At 38.6% G+C, this 20045-nt stretch overlaps 1 protein-coding gene across 3 annotated transcripts in view; it reads left to right on the plus strand.

The window, feature by feature from the left end:
- The window catches only part of TBL1XR1 (transducin beta like 1 X-linked receptor 1), a 107947-nt gene that overhangs the window by 66463 nt on the left and 21439 nt on the right, over positions 1 to 20045 (plus strand). The window contains exon 3 of one of the 3 annotated variants that reach the window (XM_030455995.1): positions 3376 to 3443. The exons of 1 other annotated variant lie outside the window; for it this stretch is intronic. The gene's annotated coding sequence lies outside the window, so the exon portion shown is untranslated. Of the gene's footprint in view, positions 1 to 3375; positions 3444 to 18257; positions 18330 to 20045 lie in introns of those variants that run through there. One more of the 3 variants, XM_030455996.1, reaches the window with a different exon arrangement.

A 20045-nucleotide genomic window follows, 5' to 3' on the forward strand; every position in this document is an offset into this window, starting at 1 on the left:
CAGTCCTACTTGAAAATGTAACAGGTTTGTTTATGTTTCATAGAGCACTTGTAAGAGGCTGATGTGAATTTTTCAACCCAAGATTTTGGCTTTCTCTAAGCAGCCTCTCCAGTTAGTTGTGATTTTTTTTTTTTCCTCAGGTGAGGCAAAAAGGAACTGTGGTGCTGTTTGCAGAGATGAAATGGAAAAGCAAATCTCGATTTTGTAGGTGAACCAACCTTTATTTTGTTAACGCTTTGCTTGGATTTCAGTTTCTCTGCTGGTGACATTTGTTGGTTGGATGGTCTTTGAAACAGAGGGATTAGAGGGAATCAGTAGTAGTGAGGAGAACAAATATCTCAGTGGTAACATTTGGGTTTATGCAAATAGAGGGAGAAGCAGACCAGAAATTATGCTGTGCTCATTGGACAGATGAGAAATAAGGCCTTATTCATGCATTGAGCTCTCTGAAGAAAGCAGTGCTTTAAGTTCAAGAGAGACACATTTTTTTTTTTTTTTAATGCCAGTTTGTACTGAATTCCTTTTCTGTACACATGCATTTCATTGCCTTAGTAGCAGTCCTTGCTATAGTCATACAGAGAGAAAATAATGTCAAATACTATTATTAGGTGGTCTAGTGGGGAAGCCAGCAGTAAACAATACATTCAAAAGTAGATGATTTGTCTCTGGGCCATATTCAGTTTAGGAAATGCACATCAGTGCTTCTTGTAAGCACGTAACTTTTTTTTTTCTTCTTTATTTTTTTTTCCCCTCTACCTACTCATTTTAATATCAAAACAAGCAAAAGCTCTGGACAATAATTTAAAAAAAATCCAACTTCTTTGTTAAAAATAAGGCTTTGTTTTTTATTGTTTTTAAACAAATTGCATTGACTTTAGGAGTCCCCCTCTTAATAGAAGTAAGGATTTCAGTTACAAGTTATGGACAGGAAGAATCTATGATGGAAAATGGTGCCCAAAAGCCTGAGAAGGTTGCTAACAATCCTATAATTTAAAGAGACTAAGTCTATATAGTTTGGGTAGTGATCTTTCTTTAATTTAGAGAGATACAAGATGCTCTGTTCCATAGATTTCTTTCAGTTAGCAAGATGAAAAGTTGTTGGTGAAAAAACCCACCCATGACATGGATAAAGAGGACTTGGTGCTGATCAAGGAGCACGCCCTAGTGGTAGGTGAAGCCAGAGTGGGCTTCATCAGGTACCCATCTTCCAGTTCCAGCAAAATTAATTTACTAGTTCAGGAAAAAAAGTAACATTTCCCTCTCCATCCCAGGGCAAAATAGTTAACTGTAAACAGGTTTGCTGTTGCAGGGAGGCAATGCAATGATGCTCTGTATATCTTGTGGTTTTATGTATGCTCTATATAGTGGAGACAACCCTAATTCCTCTGTAGAGCTGCTTCTTTTGAGGGTCTGGTGGCACAGCACTCTCCCATAGGGTCTCCTTTTTCTTTTCTCCCGTTTGACATCACATTTATTGTCATTTATTTATGTGAAGTGAAGTTTAGGTGAATGTAACATACTTAATGCATGTGTAAAATTCAGGAAGTTCAAAGCATCTGGATGCTGAAGCCTACTGCTCCCTCTTAGTTGTTCAACCTTTTAATGACCTTTCACACTATCGCACATCTTGGGGTTAAAATTTTCTAAGTGTTCCAAACTTTCCTTCAGATTTACATTTTAATTAACTTTTAGCAACATAGTTGATATGTACAGTTAGGCAGAAATGATCAAGGCAGTACATAATAGCCTAGCAGACAGTTGAAATGACATTAATACAGGGTCAGGACCTTTTCACTTACTTTGTGAGCTGTCAGTAAGTGTGGTTACAGGGGAAAACAAGGACACTTTTCAAGAGCAGGCTGGTGGGACTGGAGTATTTTTCTTGGAAATGTGATGAATAAAGTTAGTTCTTTTATGAGGAAAGTGGTCATCTCAGTATTTCAAGTCATGCTTTGTAGTTATTTATTTCTCACACCTCTGGATCGTAGGATTTTTGTCTTCTCATTCTGACCAGGAGAACAATTAATGTGTAAATATTCATTAAATAATGATTAAGCAAACACTGCAGTTTCTAGATATGAGGAGTGGAGCTCCCCGGTTTCTCTTGCAGGACTTTTCTCAGAGGTTTCAAGACTATGTCCAGCCAGCTGCCTGGGAGTAGGGAAGGACCAGATACTGGTTTATTTGCATCTCTTGGAAATCACAGGGAAAGTGGTTGCTGACCAAAATGATCTGTAGCTTCTCAGTCAAAAAAGGAAAAAAAACCATATTCAAGTCTTGTTGGGTGTGGCAGCAGACTGAATTCTGGAGGTTTTCTTAGAGGCCAGTCATTATTTTTAAGATGACAAAGTCTTAAATGCTGTGTGCTGTTTAAGGCATATTTACCCTTCCTTGGTTTTAGTCCTTGTTTTAAGGAGCTCTTTGGGAAGGTTCAGGGTTATTTCTAACACTTTGTGACCTTTGGTGGCTAGAGCTTATTATTTAAAAAAGAGTTTTCCCTTTTCCTAATCCTCTTCCATTTAGGGCAGGGTTATCTGTTTCATAGGAAGTATGTTCTGCTTTGAACTCCATTTTTTGGATACATGGATCCTTTTCTTGCAGTGCCCAGACAGTGTGCCTGTGCTTTTGCTTTTAAACCTCACTCTTTAATCCCTCAGTCTATGATGTAAGATTACTTCCTAATGAATTGTGTTGAATATTGGTGGAAGAAACCACGATGTTATACAAATGTAGGATCAGGAATTGTTCTAATCACAGGTGCATAATGTACTTAACTCCTAGGAAGTGTTTAAGTTTGGAAGTGGCTTGTGGAAATTTTCTCCACAAAGGTATTTTAAGGATTCTTTCATATAACAGGTTCTTTTCCATATATTGGTGATATATTCAGATCCAGAACGGTAAAATTTGAAAACACCTGCTGGTTTGATCTTGGCCTATTTTTTAGTCTTGCTGTTGAGTCATATTAGTTGCACACTTTATCTAACATTAAAATAAGCTACAGGATCAATATCTTGTCATTTGTAAACTTTAACCTTTCATAAAGTTCTTCTTTGTCAATATAAGCAGCCAAAAAGAACAGAAATCCCAGTAAAGCTAATGCTCTATTCCATGCTAGGGTTTTGTTTTCGACTAAAGGAGGGAGAAAAAGAGTTGGAAAAGGTGCCTGTAATTTAAAAAAAAAATTCCATGTAAATAATCAAAAGATTGTCTTCAATTTGTTTATTTCCTTATCTAAACATATATTATAGTCAGTAGGAAAGTGAATGTTGTTTTAATGCTTTCAGTAAAAGACTGGTCGAAAAACAGCTGTTTTCCTTTTTTCATCCTTTAAAATAAATATTGATAGAAACTATCATAATATGGTTTGTGTTACAGGTGGTGTAATACCAAGGGCTGTACTGCTGCCACATCTCAATTTTGTGGGGTTTCAGAGAGTAGTTCTGGTAAGGACACTCAATGATTTATCTATTTATTTGTCATAAAAGTAGATGGAGAGTTTGGTGCCATTTGGTATCAGTCATTGCAATTACCTGCATTTACAGTATTTATTAGGTATTGGTTTCTACAGTCCACTGAATCTTTACATTAAGTGTTCTTTTATTCAATAGTCTTTTAACAGCTCCTTTTGGAGCTGTTACTGCCTCGTGTAAATCCATATTCATTTTGCTGAGAGATACTCTGATAAAACAACAATTCACAGCATGGAAGTTCTAATGAATGGACCTTTTGACAAAACACCTTGTGAAAACTGCACTGTCTACATGAAGTGCTGGAGTCACTATTGCCTTGCTGTCTATCAGTTTTTAAAGAGGGGAAAACCTTACTGTGGTTTGATTATAGTATCTTTTTTCAAGTCTTGGCTTCCTGAAGGAAAATCTGAGTATACGGTTAAGAGGGGAAATATGCCAACAGTGTGCTGTTACTGATCTCTTCTTCTTAAATTTACAGTCATGATTTTGCAGTTGTTTTCTTTAAATGTATGTGACTGTGATCACTCTGTAATTTGTTTGATTTTGCATACTTCCCTTAGACGTGTTTTCTTATCTCTTTTTCATGGCTAGAGTTACAAGGCAGATGAGATTACTTTTTCTAATAAAGGGAAAATTATTTCTGAGCCAATCTACCACCTGCAATGCTTTAGGATTGTGCAAAAGAACAACTAAGTATCTTTTTGTCAGCAGACAATTGAGATCACATTAGTATCTATAGAATTTTTATTATATGCTGTAATTTAACCAATGTCTTGCATAGCAGATGGGGGGGGGTTCCTCCCCCTTTTTTTAATTTTTAAAATTTATTTATTGTGTTTCGTTGTTCTCTTTTAAACCAAAATCCTTTTAATGTTTTTGGCAAATTCTATTTGCACACTATAATGGGTTATAGAGAGCACTCCAAGGAAGAGAGAGAGTTTGTTTTAACAGGCCTTGTCTTGCAGGTAAACCCACAAGGCAGTGAAGGATATTACTGACTGTTCTTTATGGCCTTGCTCTTGTAGGGAGCTGCTGTACTGGAGCTGCTCCAACAAATCACTTAAGCAGTTTAAGTCAATGGGGCAGGAATACGTTGGAATGTTCTGGATTGATCCACATCTATATATACTTTGACAAGCTCTTGAGTTTGTTTTCCACAAACAAGATTGGGTACACAGGAATGTCTTAGTGGGATTCTCTGGTCAAGCTAAGAAACCAGTAGTAGGTCCTTCTGTGTTAGAGATGGGTTGGGTGAGCTTGCTTGGAAAGGTTCTGGAGGCTGAAAAATTAGGGAAGCAAAAAGATGCTATTTGAAGATGCAAGTGAATTGGTGTAAAGAGTGAAGGCATTTTCCCTGCTGCCATTGCATTAGATTGGTCTGTCTAAGGCTTGGGTATGGGACTGTTCACACTGTATGGTTTACAGCCCTATAGGTAGATAATAACTTGAGTACACACAAATAAGGCATATGTAGACTTATACAAGTTTCTAAATCTTGGAGTGGAAGTAAATAGGCTTTTAGATTTGTATAAGGGAAATGGCACTGTAAAGTTTTGAGTAGTATTACTCAAGAACATTAAACGCCAATTCTGCAAAGACATCACAGCTTTATAAATATTGTAAGGAAAGAAAGATGATGGGAGCTCTTTGGAGTCTGAGGAAAACTGAGAATTTTTCAAAATGTTGGGAGCAATTTGTGCAGTGCTTATTAAAGTATAATGTGATTTGGAGAAGTCATGGACTACTTCCTCTCTATCATCTCCATTTTCCAATAAAGCTCCTATTACTGGAAATGAGGGAGTGGAATTTTTTGTGTGTGGAACTTGTTATTCCAGTGTTTGAGGTAAGGTAAAGATGACCTAACATGGGACTTCTCTGTTTTGTTTGTTTGTTTGTTTAAAGCCATCCCATCTGATTTGTTTTAAAACTGAACTAGCAGAAGTAGTTACTGCGATTGCTTCATTCTGTAAAAGATAGCATAGAGGTCATTTGTGGGACAATTCCAGTGCAGCTGCCTATGTAATTGTAGCCTGCAGTTATAAGCTGGGGTGTATTTCCATCTCTGCTGAAGTTTGAACTTGACTAAGCAGAACACTTTTCTCTACAAAAAAGCTCGAAACTATGATCTTGTTTCTAACTGCACCAGTAGAGGAGACTGCTTAATTCAAAAGAGCACCTTCTAATGGAGTAGGGATCTTTACTTAATCATCAGGGATCTTTATTTAATCATCATGTGTCCATATGATGATTATCAAGTTTTCAAGAGTTTACTTCAAAGGCGATTAACTCAAAAAACTGTGAGAACAGATGTCTGGTGTTGTCCTAAGCAGATAGAAGTGGTGTTTTGGGTTTGAACTTTTTGTCTTAATTGGCTCCTTTGTGACTTTCAGTCCATTTGGTAAGAGGCTCTTCAATAGATCTCCTGCTTCTACTGTACAAAGCCAACAGTTTTAAATTTTCAGGTTTTTATGTGCATGTATAGGCACTTACACAAGCATTTGCATAAATGTTTGAAGGATGCTTCCCTCACAAACCAAAAGCTTTTTAAATCTCCAATGTGCTATGCAGAAGAGCAAAGTTACCATTCTTTTAAACCATCTTTTAATAATTTGTTGAAATTACTTGCATATCCCTCTGCAGGTGTGTTCAGGTTCCTTTGCTACTCAGGCCCTCTGTACAGTGCCAGATTAGGAAGAAGAACATTTGGTACATTTCTTTAATCTTCTATGAACAGCAATGGAACTTCCACAGATTCAGGTGACTTTACAGTGTGTAGGAGCTGTCTGGGGCTGTGTTACAGCAGGCAAATCCGTAGGATCTCTGGGAATTTTTTCTTCACAATGGTATAAATATACCTCTAGACTTAAACACCAGCAAGGTAGCAGAACTTGGCGTTCATTCAAAGTTGCCCATAATCTAGGATAATTTGAGTTAAGTAAAATACTCCATTTTCAACAGACAAGGAAAGAAGCTTACTTTTATTTTTTCAGGGCATTTTGTACAAGAAAAGGCTGCTTTTGATGATTCAGATATTGGAACAGCTCCCAGTAAAAAAAAAATTAAAAATATATATTGCAGGGTATGGAAACTCTGGTCAAAGATGATGGTTGTATTGCATGTATGCTGTTCTTAATATTCTGCAAAAAGACCCTTGGTACAGCTTCATTTAGGGAAAAAAATAAGCAGATGCTGAAGGTGGGAAGGCGGGACTGAATTAATGTCTAGACAACCTTTGGAGGCATGAGTGAGTTTTGCATTAAATGTACTCAAAGGGAAAAATAAATATTGTTTTGTATGAAATTTAGCTATAGTTAATATAGATGGAAATTTTCTCTGCCAAAATCCATAGCACTAGGGGCTACTTAGTGTTGCTTTTGCTCTTGACAGTTTATTCAGAGGAGGATGTAAATCTAAACGTCTGAAATGAAGGTGGTTCTTATAGCAGAACCTGAAAATTGTATAAATGAAGCAAGAGATATTTGCAGGTTTGGAAGACAACCTGGCCCTTGTTGCAGAGCTATTGGGGGTGAGGTGTTGATCTTGGAGCCTCCTATGTCCTGGTCAGAGTCTCAGGTCTGCAGCTCTGCTTCTCATGTGGTTGGGTGTCCTGTCCCATCCTGGCAGCTGGATGTGGGCTATACAAATCACTTCCTTGCCTCTCTCCCCCTTTTTGTGCTGCACCCTGGGTTCTGTGTGGCAGAGGCAATAACAGCCCTGAGCGAGAGAGAGAGATGAGAAGGGTGGATCAGGAATACCCAGTCTTTTATTTCAGTAGAAGGAAAGCATTACTCTGTCTTCAGGACCTATGCCAACAGCTCTCACCCTGCCTCTGGGCTGCCATTCCCAGAGCCATCTTGGGCACATGAACCCCCTTGTCCAGCAGCCCTGGCTGGTGCAGCATCTCTGAGATGTTGCTTAGGTTTCCTGTCACTTTATTTCTCCATTACTTCTGTAATAGATTGCATCGATGCTGCAGATGGGCACAGTGCAATGAAAGAAATGAGAGTGCTTCTTTGGTCTGACATTTTTTATTATTTTAATAGGACCAGTAGGCTGATGGTGGAGTGTCACAGCCTAACACAGAGGAATCATTGCAGGCTGTCTGCAGCTGCCATCAGTCCTGTCCATGGCCATGACCAGTATCCTTATAAGGGCTAAGATAATTTATATTAAACTCTGTCTGTAATACTTAATTTTAATTCAACAGAGAAGAGCAGCTTTGACTCTTTGAATATTAAAAAATAAGGTTTGTCAGATGATGTTTGTTTGTTAATTTATTTCATGGGCTTCAAGAGATGATTCAGCTTGGTCTGAATGAGTACCCAGAAAAGGAAAGGACTCCACTTCTTGTTCTTCACCAGAAGTCAATTGCAATAAAGCTTTTAAGTGATATAGGTGCTTCTGGAAAATTTAGCTTCCTAATTTCAAAGTCCACCTGAGGTTAAATTTTGAGGTGCTAAAGTAAGAACAGTTGGTTTCTAATCCACTTCAATGGTCCTTTTTATTAAAGTAAATTTGTAAGCCTTAAATTAATTTTAATTAATACCTCTCCCTTTTCTGAGGAATGTTCTGAATATCGTTATTTCTTCCTAGGAATTGGTCTTTAAATTAAAGAAAAAAAAAAGCTTAGGTGAAAATGGTTTCATAATGCCATTTTGCATTTGATGTTGTTTGCATTGATAACTGATTTCTGCCTCTTCAGAGCAGACACTGCAATTTGATTATTCTTGAACAGTAATGTGTTACAGTTATAAGACAGCTTTTAAACACTCAGAGCTATGGTTTGCACCTTTTAATAATGTCACTGCCTTTGGTTTCCTCAGACTTTTATTTGGGAATGAAAGATAGTGGTGTTATAGGTGGTATTGGTGGAGTGTTTATGGGAAGAGGATGTCTTGGTTTGCAGATCAGGAATCTAATAAAGCAAGGGTAGTGGAGGAGTGTGGGAGTAGGCACATCTCACATAGATTAACAATTTGTTCTATTTTTAAAATGTTTTGTAGCTAATTGCAGAAGCATATTATCCATAATTTCTGGTTTTGTGAAAGGTGGTGAGTTCCTGTACTTGTAATGATTATTCACCTGCATATTGCCACAGGCTCAGTTCACATTGAACGGGGCTGGATGTGGAAGTGTTTGGGTAAAGGTAACAGCTGAGTTTTTAATCTGAGTGTAAACTCTCTTAAGCCTTCTTTAAAACTCTCCATTCATGCATAATGCTGCCATCAGGGATGAGTTACACATCTTTGAATCTTTTAGGTGAATATCTTGGGGCTAGAAAGAACTTGTCAGTTTACATTTAATTTTTTCCAGGCTTTAGGACATGTTTCATGGCTGTAGAGAACTTGGAGCACTAAATATGATGAATGTTGGCATGTATTTTCAATATCAAATTTTGCTGTCCAGCTGCAGTTAGATTCTCAGCATGTTTAATATCTGGGTTAATAGAGAAAAACATGTCTAAAGCACAGTTTATTTCTACTGTTAACATTCATAAGTCCCAATCTACCCATTTGCCAGATTGCCAGAAGTCCCTAGCTCATGAGTGATACTGGTCTTGACCCAAATACTCAGAAGCCAGTATAAAAAAACTAAAAACAAACAACAACTAAACCAACTGCACAGCATCCTTAGTATCATTAATTCATCATTTTCTCTTACTAGAGCATTGCTTGCTTTTTCTTCATCCCAATTAAAATAAAAAATATCTGGCCTCCTCTTCATTAAGTAACAGGTTCTGATGTAGCTGCTCTTGATTAATGGCAACTAAAGCTGGAAATTATATCTTTATTTGTTAACAGCTTACATTTTCCTGACTGGAAATGGTAATAAATTGTAACTGAAGGAACTTTTTTTTTTCCTTCCCACTCCCTTATGGTAGTTTCTCACAGGCATTTTGCATTTCACCCTATAGTATTCAGAAACAGTGGACTTGAAGCTGGTGGTATTCAACAAAACATCTGCCTCAGGAAGAACATGGCAACTTTCATGTACTCACAAAGGAATTTCAGAAAACTTATTTGTTATCCCCAAACTAGATGTAGCCAGAGTATACAATTCCTGAACTTCCTTTCTCATGGGAAAGGAATTATTTTTGTTTAGATAGATCAAACCCTTTTCAGCAGCTCTTTGAACAGAGCACCTCCTTTCTGTCTTTCTGTTTCTCCCCAGTCTAATTGCACATTTACATCCCCAGCACTGCAGATGATACATGCTAGGCCTGATAATCAAAGATCTTTAGAAAAATCTTTAAAGTTACCTTCATAGAAGTATTGTAGGAGTTAGGGAAGATGCTCAGGGTTGTGAATTCCTTATTCCACCAGAGTTCATAGAGCATCCTTTCTCCTGGCTCTTCTGTGGTGTAAAATGTTTCTCTTGCTCTGTTTATGTGGTTAATATTCTTTGTAAGATAGTTCTGTCAACTTCCATGCTGAAAATAAGATCTGCAACTGATATTAGATTTATGGGTGCTTCAAAAGCTGAGCTGAGAGTGTTCAGGCTCACACACCACGAGCATGGCAAACAAGTGGAGCCTTTGTTGGAAAAGGTCCTGTTGGTGTAACTGTGTCCAGAGTGATGGAAGTGCTTTGGGGGTTTTAGTTTGTCTTCAGTTGTTGACTGGGAAAGAAGAATCAGATCCCAAAGACCTGCAGGAATTTAGGGCAATTACCTAAGTAATTCTAGCAAATTTAACACAACATTAAAACTTAGCGTTTCACAACAAAACACCTAAAAGTCTAAAACCATGAGGCAGTGGTGCCTCCAATGGGAGTTCCAAAAGTTATAGTAGCAAAATTCAGTGCTGGTCAGCTGAGTGTCCTCAGATCTCCTAGGCTCAGCCTTGCAAGTGCTAGGACACACCACAGAGGAGGATTTGGGTTCTCTTTTGGTTAAGAAAAATGTAGAGATGTGCATGATCAGTAAGGAGATACCAATGTTCTGCTGATGTGAGTGGCAGATGGCAGCATGGGGCAGAGGGAAGAGTGCCCTGTGGAGATGCTGGCTGGCTCTGGCAGCTCTGCTGGGGTCTGCACTTGTTCAGATGCTGCTAAATCTCTGCTGTGCTTTGTCACTCTGCATAGGTATAACTCCAAATCACCTCACTTTGTTGTTGTTATGGCAGCATTAAAAAAACACCTCAATCAAGAATGAGGGAACCCACTGCGGTAAATACACTGAAGTGACTGAAAGTCCTTTCTCCTTCAGGCACTTCAGGACATGACTCAGGGCATAAGGAGAAACAAAAAAGGACAAATGAAATTATCAGGGCTTAGATGGAATAGAAATCACTGTTGTTGGAGATGAATTGCATTTTTTTCAACCATAAGATTTGTGCAATATGTTAGCACCTCGTGTCGTAATGGAAAGAAGAACATAGAGCAAGAAATGACTGAAGGAAGCAGAGTTTAAGTCAGTCCTTCTGAAGGCAGCTGGAGGGATGAATTCAGGAGTGCAGAGTACACGTAGTCAGTACTTGTTGAAGAGGTGAAAAGGAGGGCAAATGTGTGACCACAGGCTCAAAGATCATATGTCAGATCAAGAGATGAAAGCCAGAAGATGGATCACCAGCTTGGGAAAGATGCAAGTACAGCAGATAGAAACTGTAAGAGTGACAGTACAGAGAAGCAGAAGAGGAATCCATACAGCTGTATGAAAAAATCCCCAGTCAGGGTAGGGATGCTGTTGTAGGACTGCAGATACGTTTCCACAGACGCCTGTAAGAATTACATATGCTTTTTTATTACTATCAAGTAGCAGTATAAATATATTAATCGTAACAAATAGAACCACTGTCAGGGCTACACCATCTCTTGTCATTGTTCCACATTAATACTATTTCCAGAACAAAACAAAAACCCAAACAGTTGAAAAATTGCTAATTACGAAAGTCTGCCCAAACTCCTTTAGTTTTTCATTGACAAATAAGTGTCATTATTCCAAGCTCAGAATGAATCTTTTTTTGGTAAGCCATCAGTATGCAGGTCAGCAGCAGTAGCATAGTGAAAAACTGTGTCACTGTTAGTGTACCAGTATCCATCAGCTGAAGCAATTAATGTAGATGTAATCACTGTCTCTGATAGAAATAAAGTCAGAGTAATGGAATATTGTCACAGGATCAATGTCTCCTGTTTTGAAAATAAACCCCATCAGCTCTGCCTTTGCATTTATGTACCAGCAGGCGACCGTATCATTCAATTCAATTGACACAGTCCCTTAGAGCCCTGAATGATTTATTGTGGGAATATCAGGAACAATGTATTGGAGAAAATGGAATGTTCTTGATCAGACTTAGAGGCCACATTCTTCAGGAGGTTTTCCAGCAACAAAAATGAGAATAAATCAGCTGAGATCAGGAACTTAGCTCAGTATGGAGATCTTTATTTAAACTGTTCAATTTCTCTATGTTCTTGTTCAGAAAGCTTGAGTTGTAGTCCTTGGGTTTATTTTCAACGGTGTGTCACAAATAGAAGGCATTTTTTTGGATGTCATCCATTCCCTCCCTTAGTCTCAGCAGAATGATAGTGCTTATTTTGACTGACTCAAGAGCTCTTCTCGATTGGTTGCTTTCTCTGAAATTTTTACACAGTTTGATCCCAGTGAGCATTAATGGGTGCACTCCCATGTTCATCCATAATTAATTTTTTTGCTAAGATTTTAATGCAGCACAGGAGATGAGCAATTGTATTCATGTTTGAAGCTGGGTGCATGCTAAGGAGGTTTATTGCATGGGATTTTAAGCAACATAGCAGATAATGCTTCATCCAATTTTCATCTCTCTACCTCTTGATTCCAGCATCCTACTGCTGTTCTGTGTCTAGATCTAGAGAATATTAGTAGGCCATTATTTTAGCCCTCAGTAAAGCCATTTAGCAATTTTACAAAGCCTTCTTGAGACAGGGTCTATATGTTTGATTGCAGAAGGCTTTGTTTATTTAAATTAAGTATTCCTGAAGGACTGTAACCTGCTCTGATGGGACATACTTCTAATGGCATAAGAATGGAAGCTCTACAGCTTGCTTCATAGTATCGCTGTTCTGATGACAGCTCTTTCAATAAGAAAATTTTCCCCTTTTGGAGGGATAAGTGTTTCTCCCTGGGGTAATGACAAACATTAGTCTGGTACTTTCCCAGTAGATCCAGGTTAGCACACAGAGCCTTGAAGGTGGATTTTGCAGGTCATCTTCTCAAGTAATCTATACCAAGCTTGTGCTGCTGCTTCCCCAGGTAACCATGCTATCATGTATTGATCTGGTGATCAATCAGAAGCTGTTTCTAATCAATGTTGGAAATGCTGCATTTCCAGGTTTGCTGCCACAGGTACCTGCTCAGTTCATGTACAGATAGAGCAGTCTAACCTTGAAGGTCATCCCTAAAAGCCACTGATTCCTCTTTTCTAAAAATGCCTTTGATCTGGATTAGGTGCTTGATCAAGAAGAATTTAATTATCTTAGCCTATATTTCCTGCTACACTCTGGAAAATACTTAAGTGTTGGCAGAGGGCAACGATCAAACTTTTTAACTACTTTTGTGCTGGTTTTAATTAATCCTGTTTTGCCTGCCTCAGGGGACTGCAACTCTGGGATTAAAAGCTCCCTCCTTGGTGGCCTCAAGAGCAGTGAAATAGGATGTTTGGGATCTTGGGAGCAGTCAGGGAGGGCTTTTATGAAATGATCTCTCTTGAGGAAGGACTTTCTGACAGTGGTTTTACTCTGGTGCAGTGGGTGCATGTTCTGAGCCAGCTGGGTTTGGCTTTTAAGTTTTGAAGGAATAGCCTATTTGCTCCTGATGTGTTAGAACTACCTGCAGCTCAACTGGGCTGCAATTATCATGCAGAAAAGTTTTCCCAGAAAGAGGTACTTATTTTGTTGTTCCCCAAAGAATTGTAAAGTCTTAAAAATACTAATATACCATGCCCTTTGCTATTCTGATGCAGGAAGTAGAAAAACATCCCCACCAAATGCTTAATATCTTCTTATGTTGAACTGTAATAGGGAAAAAAAAAAAAAAAAAAGAGTTTGAAGAACCTAAAGAATATTGAATAAAGTGTCAGTGCCAGAAGTACCCTGTTACTTCAGTTGGTCAAGGGTTTTACAAAATCTGGCTGCCAAAAATGACTGCAAGATGCCCTATAGATGTCCAAGAAGGTGTATTTCAAACTCCAGAAAGCATAGAAGTCACAGCTTTGTAACCTAGCCCTGGAAATAGAATGCTGAATATCCTGCCACTTGTCCCTGCTGTAGCATCCGGAATCCCAGGCTCCTGGGTCTCACAGCATTTGGGGAGGAGATTCATAGTTTGGTAATTAAATACTACTTTGCTCTAGGCAAAACCAACAAATGGGCTTCATCTGCAGCTTCTTTTGTAACACTACTCAGGACTGTGCCTGGTGTTTCTGGGGCCTGAGTACTCAGATAAGTGGGCAGTTATTTTTAGCTAAGGTTTTGGGTGGGTTTTGTTTTGTGTTGGTTTTTTTTTCTTTTTCCCTTTCACGGTTGTAATTCTCTTTCTTCAGAAAATTTCAAACTGGCTTTGTCATCTTGTATGCTTCTTACTCTCAAATTGGCACAGAAAGACAGAGACTGTTGCCATAAATTAGGTCACTAATGTTCAAGTACAGAATGCAAATATTTATTGCCTGAGCTAAGGAAAACAATTCAGATGATGAAAGGAAAATTATTTTTTTTTAGTACTTGGAAATGAAGCTGTATTCTTGAGATTAAAAGCAAAGCAGCAGAGTTAAAACTATGAGAAGCATCTCTTGTTTTAAATTGCTAGAAGGAAAACTAGCAAGGGTTGATCATAAGGGAAATCAGTAAGAAGGGTCATCAAGATAGAATTACAGATTATTTTTTTTAATAAATATTTTCTATTTAATTAATTTATTTAATTATTTAATTAATATTATTTTTAATGTGAGTTCACATTTGACATAGATCATTGAATCTTAAAATTTTGAAAAATGTACATTTAAGCAAAGCTATTTAGAGAGGCAGGTAAAATTGCAGAAAATGAGAACTTTCATTTTTAAAGCATGTTGCAACAAAGGTTATGCATTCATTTAAAAAAACGTTTTCTTTTAATTTCAGCATGTTATAAAGAATTCCTAATTGCAGATTGTCAGATAGAAGGAGAACTTTAATAAGGGCTCATTTGTATTGTGCCCAATACAATATTGGACCCTGTCTCTCAAATGAAGATGTTAACCAGCAAATGGGAGTGTTTAGAGCAATTAGTTGATACAGTTAAAGAAGGCTCAACTTTTTTCTCTTCTTTCTAAAGTATGAGAAAAATGTTCATTTGCTTTGAAACTGATGTTGAATATATTCTTACACAGAATGATGTATTATGTTGGTCATGCACTGTGGGCTTGACATACAGGAATCACTAACATTTTAATGAGTTTTCTCCTATAAATCCTTTCTAAAGGCTGTACATGGATCTTCCAGAGATGTAGTCTTACTGAGTTGAGTAGCTGTTTGGGGTAAACCCACCATGTTTTGGGGAAGAACCTTTGCAGAATGCTTTAGCAGAACAGTGGTCATTGGAAAGAGCTTTTTGTGGACCCCTGAACTTTAATTAATAAAACTCTAATTCTGCAAATTACTCACATGGCAGATTCGCTGTCTGAATGAAGTCCTGAAACCTCACAAATCCAGGAATTTGCTGGTTCTTAGTGGTTGGATCAGCACCTCTGAGTTGAGAGGTCAAAGCAGATGTGGTGGCATTGATGTCTCACTGGTTTAGTCAACCTGGATGCAGTTGGAAAACGTGGAATTTAGTGTATTGGCATTTTCCTGAGCTACAGGGTATTATTGTCTGTGATAACAGTCACACAGCTCCAGTTCAGCAGGAATGTTTGCCAGCCTGAGAGACTCCCAGTGTTAGTTGTGGAGTGTAACAAACAGAAATTGTGTATCACACACAGGACTTTATTTTTAAGAGAAAGCAGAATTGCAGTAACACTTTCCGAAGGACCTGTAGGCACTTTCAATTTTTTGGGGTGGAATTAAAAGAATCATGAGTCTGAGGTTGGTTCATATAAATTGCTTTTTTATTTTTAAGTTATCATTAAAAAAAGGAAGCTGCATAAACAGCAATTAAAAAAAAATTATCACTCTCTACGTGCTCACATGTTGGCAAAATATTTCTCTGGATTTCTTGTGAAAGAGGAAAAAATAAAAGGACTAGTGACAATATTTCTGTTGTAGGAGATGTATTCTTTCTGTAGCCAGACTTCTGTTTTCCATGGATAAATGTAGCAATCTGTTTATATCTGAACATTAAACATTTTTCAGAGCTACCCGGAGTGTTAGCCATTCCCTTTAACATATTATATTTGGTATCAAAGTAAGGATTGGTGTGTTGGGGGGAATTACTATTCACAGCAACCTGCCAGATTTTTCTGTTATCCCACCTAATTAGGACGTGTCAGAGCCCACCTAAAACTACAGAAACAATACTTTCTTCTCTTGTTGTTTGATGATCCAGTAGTAACTCTACCATACATTGTTAGACACTGTGATTAAGAGATACAAATTCCTAATCTGGTGTATAAACTTTCTCTACCAGTTCAGGTTTGTTGAAAACAAAACAAAACAAAAAAACCCTTTTTGGGCTGGGAGCCGTATCAGGCAGCATCTGTTCTCAAGCATTTGGCATGAACCTGGAAGAAGAGTACAAAGCGAGCATAAACATGCAGAGCAGACTCATCATTTGTCAGAAATGCAATCAGATTTCTACTGTTGGGCACCCATTAGCCTGTGTTTGGCACAGTGGAATTGATCTCATTACAATAAAGTTTACTTGCAAGTTTTACCCAGAGTTTGAAAGCACATGGAGGGGCTGAAGGTTTGGAGCAGCCTTTGTAAGACCCTGCCTGCTGGTGTGGCTGCATTATGGTAGTCAGGCTGCAGAAATACAGGCAGATTTTTGCTGTCAGCATTGCTGTGTTGGCTTTGGGACAAGAAATCTAATTTTTTTTTTTTTTAAAAAAAGTCATTTCCGAATGACTTTTGGTGTGATTTCTGACCTGGTTGCAAAGTTGGAATGAGTGTGTCAATTCTATAAAGCAGAGACGTGGCACGTTTAGCTCTTGATCACATCTTGAGGGCAGCATCTGTACAGACACTGGAGTTTTATTTTATGGCTTGTGTATTTTACGCCTGATAAATTTTTTGGTTCAGGGACTTTCTATAGTGACATTAAAAATTACCTGGGATATTTTGATACTGTGAGGATTCTAATTGAACCAGTGATATAATAAACCACAGGCTCATCCTCCAGGAATAGAACTCTACAGATGACCGTGCACATAATTTTTAGCTGTTTGGTTTTTTTTCCTAATCCTAGTTTTATCTACTTTGCATGCCCTGTGACTGCCTCAAGGTGCAAAAACAGGGACAAGCAGGGGATTTCCTTTGAAAAGCACACTGGGCACTAAAAAGTATTGTGAGTGCACCAGACTGCTGTATTCCATACAGCACAGAGTGTTTTGAGGAAGACTTGGGATTTTTCATAAGGGCCAGAAAAAAGGGCCTCAGAGATCTTGTTATGTTCTCAGAATGTGTTTGGGACATAGAGGTGCTAATATCTTGAAGTATTTTTTTATTATCCCTTTGCAAGTTAAGCTAGAAAACTGGCAGGAATTATGTCTCGCTTCTGCTTATTTTGCATCATACTTTGTGTCTGCACTGTTATTTACTTGCTTTAGTTAAAATAAGGATCAATATTATTATCCTACTAAGTGTCCAAAATAAGCAGTCAGTTGCACATGGAAATAGTGGGCTTGGGGTAAATAATGTGGCATTAATGAAGTAGATCCACTATTATGTGTGGTATGTGTGTAGATGCCTGGGTCCATTTATTCTTTTTCTCTAATTTTCTTTCCAGCTTTTCCTCTTTTATTTGTGTTTCTGTTTACATGAAGCTAAGGCATCTTCCCCATCACCTCCTGGACAAGCCCTGGGACCTTATTGGGGTGTTAGGGAAAATGGAGTTCATGTGGCTCCTAGGTTTGTTTTCTTTCCCATGACTTTTTTTCTGTGGCAGCATCCTTGACATGTTCTGACTTCAGCTTGCAGCGAGGGGGTGGCCATGTGTGTTGAGCTCCCCCAGCAAGGCTGGTGGTCAGGGATTCCCCTCTCTTTCCCACCTCTACTCCTTTTTGACATCACCCCCTCGCCTGCATCCTGTGCCGTGGGGTTCACACAGCTCTGAGCTGCTGCTTCAGCTGCCCCCAAAGTCTGCTGCCAAGGCAGGATTGCCCCCACCTTAAAGGTGGGCAGCCAAGCTGGATGTAAAGATTTGTCAAATTAGTGTATCCTCTCCTGCCTGTACTGCTGCTGTATTTTCTCTTTAATTTGTTAGTGTGTGTTTGGGATGGGAAGGAGGGTGGTTTGGTGTTGCTTGTTCTCACAATTCTTGCAGAATTCCCTGGGCCAGGCACTGGCTGAGCCCCTGATCCTGTGGCAGGGGTAAATACAGAAACAGGTTTACATCAAAATTAAATAAGCACAAAGGAAAAAAATGGATAAAGCAATATCTAGGTTAAAAAAAATAAAATGGAAACTTGCAACCTTTTCAGTTTCATGTCCTTATCAGGCAAGCTGTGTATTTATTGAAGATATTTCTGTGGTTTTCTGCTTGTTAGGAGTACAGCAGGCAGTGCTGCAGTGCCACCTCTTGATAGCCAGGCAGGCCAGCCCGAGGCTGTGCTCACCTTACCAAAGCAGCTTGTGGAAAACTCCCTGAACCAGCCTTGAAAAATGATCCTCATTTGACATGGGCAGAATGAATAACACTTTTGACAGACAAGACGGATGTTAGCTTTTTTTCTTTAGCTATCCAGCTCCATAACAGGTGAATTTATGTGGTATCTCCACAATTCTGCTTTGAGTGGGGGCTCTCTGTATGAATAATGCAGCTCTTCTCTATGTAGCAAAGGGCATTTCATCTCATCTCCTCATTTTGATCCACCTTTTTTTGGATGATGCAGCAAGATTTTAAAAGTCAGTAACAAACTCATGAACAGATGCTGCCATTTCTGTGTGCAATGTAAAAAGGCTTCTTTACAAGTCTTTTTAAATTTACTTACCTTTTCTTCTAAAGGAGAATATTGTCCCTCTTCCTACAGAATTTCTCTGTAACAAGCAGGCTGAAATAAAGATGATTTGTGCCAGGTATGACAACAAACCATAGCTATATAAAATTAGTGTTTGATCCTGTACATGGTGTAATTGGTTGCTAATGCATGAAATGGCTTAAAATGGCATTGATTTCACACTCTGCTCAGCAGACAAGCCCTGACAATCTCTTGCAATTTGGCAGGTGTACCTGGGACACCAGGGTGTGGATGGAGCGGGGTAGGATTAGTACCAGTGATGCCTTTGCAAGTTGTGGTGCACTAGCTAGAAGTTACTGTAATGGAACAATTATTTTTTCCTTTAGAGGAATGAGAAAGATTTAAGTAGCTTTGCATTTTTATTTCTTGTATAATTATTTTTCTGATTTTTAAAAATTTATGTATATTTATCTGCATTTTTATTTAATTTATTCCTTAAGAAATTAAAACTAACTTCCCCTCTGTGGCAGCACAGTTTGAGCTTTTCTATAAGCATAAGGTCTGTTTCTGTGGACACACAGAGCATCATGTGCAGCCCCCTTCTTTCCCCACAGGATAAATCCCAGCTCTCCCACTTGGGTCCCACTGGTCCTGGCTGGGTCTGAGCCCTCCCTGTGCAGCTCTCAGATCGTGTGGTGCTTCCCATGCCCTCCAAACCAGCAAGAATGGGGGCCCAGTGGCTGGGGCAGGTTTAGGAGGTGTCCGTGTGCTTGTTGATTCCTCAAAGTTTTGTGTGGTTTTGGGCAAATGCATTTCTTTTGATGTCTGAGTTTATCCTGCAGCCTCTTCCATTCTTGGTTGGGTCTTTCCTCCACAGCACTATGGGGCTGGTGAGACATCTTGGAGAGCCCTTCCTGCTGTCAAATTTGGTTGTAGTTTGCTGGTAAAGTTGAAAGGTTGGTTGTAAGAAACAGAGCATGGTTGGTTTTGTACTGTTTCCTCAGGAGAGCTTGCTAAGAAAAGATGCTCAGAAAGACTTTGGCAGCCTCATTGAAAGCTGTTGCTTACTGCTGTGAGCTCCCATGTCCCACTGCCAGCAGCCTGACTGTGAAGCTGTGATTGTCACCAGCAAGAACTTTCTATTTTTAAGAAGAAATCTCTTCTCTGGTCCTTTTTTTTTTAACGACAGCCCCAGGCCCAACTTTGTCAAATAACAGTAGGAAAAGTTACTGACCTTCTCAGTTTCCCATTCCATACAAGAAAATGATGGTGGTCTGATGATGAAAAGTGGTGATTGACTACTAGGAATCTATTTCATGGTGCATAGGCTGTTTTTATACTGTGTTCTGGAATTAATATTTTTATTTGTTCATTTCCAAGCATTCAAAAGTCATGAGAATATTCTCAGAAAAGAGGCTTAAAAAAAATTGCTGTATTCTGGCTCTTAATCTTTGTGTTTTCAAGACTTGTTGCTTCATATTTTCAGAATTTGTCATAAAAAGTATATATATAAT

This window comes from Calypte anna, chromosome 9 (genome assembly GCF_003957555.1).
Source record: "Calypte anna isolate BGI_N300 chromosome 9, bCalAnn1_v1.p, whole genome shotgun sequence".
In the NCBI taxonomy this organism is placed as follows: domain Eukaryota; kingdom Metazoa; phylum Chordata; class Aves; order Apodiformes; family Trochilidae; genus Calypte; species Calypte anna.